Source organism: Athene cunicularia (assembly GCF_003259725.1).
Source record: "Athene cunicularia isolate RWA chromosome 12 unlocalized genomic scaffold, athCun1 chr12_part1, whole genome shotgun sequence".
Lineage (NCBI taxonomy): Eukaryota > Metazoa > Chordata > Aves > Strigiformes > Strigidae > Athene > Athene cunicularia.
The window spans coordinates 13,536,081-13,539,655 of NW_020799116.1; positions in this window are offsets into that span (position 1 = coordinate 13,536,081).

Genomic DNA, 3,575 nt, shown 5'->3' on the forward strand with positions numbered 1-3,575 from the left:
AACCTTATGCTTCCAGCTAGGGAAATGTTCCAGATCTCTCTGCTCTCTAGGAAAAGCATGTTTATCTTGGCCCTCTTCTCCAAAGAGCCAGGCTTTGGGGCCTCAGAACTGGGTAGGCAGGTTCAGGGAGAAACTGTGAAGGGCTGAGTGAAAAAGCCAGCTCTAATTTAAGGCTGGCCAGCAGTGCTGCGTCTGGGGACCCCCTTCAGTTGCCCAGGTTGGTTTTGCTGTGGAAAGTTCTGCTAGTGTGCCTGCTTTCCAAAACTCTAAAATTACTCTTCGAGAGTACCTCTGCTGGCTTTTACGGTAACATTTGGAGCAGCTGTCACTGTCCTTTCTTCAACCCCAGCCTCCCTGTCACAGGGATTAAATGAACTCCCTCCAGGCTGGGTCTGTAGTAACTCCTGCAGCTCCAGCCTTTATTTCCATTCTCTCCCTCAGGGCAGTTTCTCTTGGCAACAGAAGGGAAAGAAATAAATGCACATTCCCCTTGTATCTGGAGATAACTGGATTTCAGTTGTTACATCCTGGGCCAAAGGTTGCTCTCTGATGGGTTCAACCCAGAGCCTAGATCTGAGCATGCCGGTGAATGCAAAAGTTTCAACATCTGACCCATCCCAGGCCCTCGCAAGCTCTGAATCAGGCTGTTATATGCTAACCCCATGTTCAGATCCATTTCTAATTGTGATAACTGAGTCATTCCGAGCCTGTGCAGCATCTGTTCCAAGACTTCGCCCTACCACATATGCTAAATTTATCTTTAGGTTGAAAAGCTGCTGCCTTTAGGCTTGTTTCAAGGATGAGTTTGGCTCTGCAGGCCTCTCTTGTTGTTGTCCTGTGTGTTGTGTAGACCTTTAAGCTTACACTGAGCTGTGCCAGGTAGTTGTTCCTTTGTGCATGGGTTCAGTGAACAGCTGGCAGCGGGCCCCTGGCTGGATGCACTGGTTATAGTGGCTGGGATAGTTCATGGATAGTTTGCAGGCCGTGTTTGAGCAGGGAGAGGCTGCTTTTGCAGGTGAGGAGCACCGCGGGGCCTGCTGCCTCCTCATTGTCCCAGGCTGTGGTGCCTGCATGTAGATCTGGTCAGGCAGGGCTGGTATCAAGCAGCAGCAAGAGCCAGCAGTCCAGAGCTGCTTATTGTTCTCTCTTTTTGTTGGGTTGTTGTTTTGGTTTGTTTTGTTTTTTTTTAATTCTCACATTGCAAGGAATTCCTCCAGCAGTAATTCCCCAGAGAGCTGGAGCTCAAGAAGCAGCATGAAAAAGGTTGCCAGACCCTGCTGCCATCCAGGCACTAATGTGATGCTCCGTCCTGGGTGATCTGCTGTGGAGAGAGCATGTCAACCCTCAGGGACACCGAGCAGTGGGAGGGGAACAGCCGCCATGGAGATGGTGGCAGCCCAGCCGTCTGCCAGGCTGAGGGATGAGAGCAGTCTAATAAATACCTCTGGCAGGATAAGCCAGGAAGAGAACTGCACCCCAGGAAAAGCCCTACACTCTTCGGTTTTTTACAGGGCTGATGCCAAATTAAGAGCTGTGTCATCTGTCAAAGAGGAAAGGAGAAGTTGTTTTCCTGAAGGAGCGGATTGGCTGTGACCACAGGAGCACACACTGAAGCCTGTAGCAGTAGGTAACAGGATTTATCCTAGTGTGATCCTCATAACAGTGGGGAGCTTGCACTAAGAATATGTAGGTGTTGCTCTCTGAGGAGCCTAGGCCAGGGCAGGAGATAGTAAACAGGGCTATGCATGTGCAACAGAAGTCATCCTGGCAACACCTAAACCTGCAGATTTTAATACAAATCTAAAAGCAATCCTGAAAAAAACACAGGCACATGGCTGTCGTGATAAATGAGATAAAACTCCAGATTTTATTGGTGTTTCACTGTTTTAAACCTGTCTGTAAAATCAAGGCAGCCTTCTGCCTGCCAGTGGGAGGGAGAGGGCACTTTGCTCTCTGTATTCCATCCAGAGTGAAGTTTTACAGTTCACAGCCATGAGAGCACAGATACAACCTGGCTGAGTGATCGCAGAGTTTACTTAGCCTTGCTAAGGCCCTCAAAAAGCAGCTGGGGGGGGAAAGTCGTCTTACAGTTTTGTTATTTTTACAACCTCATTTTTCAGCTAGTCAGCAAAACTCGCGCTGAGCCTCTGCCAAGCAAAACACACTGTGATTCTGGCTTGGGGCTTGCCTGTGATTTCTATGGGAGTGGTGGGCCTGGAGGGGGCCTGGTTGGGGCTCAGCTCCTGTGCTTTGTTCAGCTGCCCTGAAAATGTGTCCTGCCTTCGCACAGAGACGGTGCTGAGGGGGCACTGTCTGCTCAGGGGCTGCTTCTCTGGGGTTTCTTCAACTTACTTCAGGAACCTGCAGTAGCCGCCCTTACAATGTTCACCTTTCTTTAAAATAATTTCTTCCCAGGTTTAAAAAAATGTGTTCCTTCCCACGTTAGACCATGAGACTCAGAAAAACTAATGGAGAAAACTAACTGTGCACAGCAACTGTACGAAGCATCTGGAAGCACACAGGAAAACCTGCTGCAAGAAAATGGGAGAGCGTCTGTGAGTCTTGTAAGGGAGTGAGACCCCTGTGTAACCCATATTGTTGGAACAGGGAGGAAAAAATTGCAGCAAGGACACTTTGTCACTATAAAAAGTACTTTTAACTGGTTTTAAATCTTATTGGAAACTTAAATAGCCATAGACAGGCACTGATGGGCTGCTAATGGAAGAAATCTGCTGCATGTGTGCAGTTCAAAAGCAGAGCCGGAGCAGGGAATGGGCACGCTGCCCACTCGAGAGGACTTGCTTCGGCTTGGGTGGGTCTGAGTTTTGTCACAGGATTGGAGCATGTTTGGATAGAGGGAACAGTGCTGGTTTAACTGTCACCAGAAAATTAGGCTGTGATCAGGGCTGCCACTCAAGTACTTCCCAGTGCAGACAGGATCTGGGTATAACACCCCCTTCAAACCAACCCTAAAGTGGCCCGTCCACATCGCACCACACAGATTACTGTCTGCAAAGCCAGAGGAGGCTCAAGGAGGGCAGGGCGCAAACTGGGGTTTGCAAAGACAAATACCACCTTTCACAGAGAACAAGGAGGGCCGGGAAGCTGCTGGCTTTCCACACTCTGGAGGAGGAGGCTGGGGGTCTTAGCCATGGGCAGAGAGGAGAGATGCTGGCTCCTGGGGCAGCGGCTGAATCGCGCCCTTGCGCTGCAGAAGGGCTGTGTTCAGCTCCTCCTTCCAGGGCCTGGCTCCAGATTACACCTCTGCGAGCTGCTCGGTTGCCCCAGCGCTCCAACCTCCCAGGGCTAGCAGCGGAGGCAAGAGCATCCCTGTTTGGCAGAAAAACACAGGACAAATGAAAACCCACATGCTCCAAGGTCGGAGCACCCACGCGGCTGGCACCGAGCTCCGACATCAACTAGGTGTGCTGGGGTCTGCAGGCAGCGCTGCCACAGCAGAGGGGCCCTGCAGCTGCGCCGCCACCTCCGCCCCGCCTGGGCTGGGAGCTGGAGCTAGTTCCTAGCTCAGTGGGGTAGCACGAAGCCTCGCTTACCCCCACCCTGCCATGCCCCCC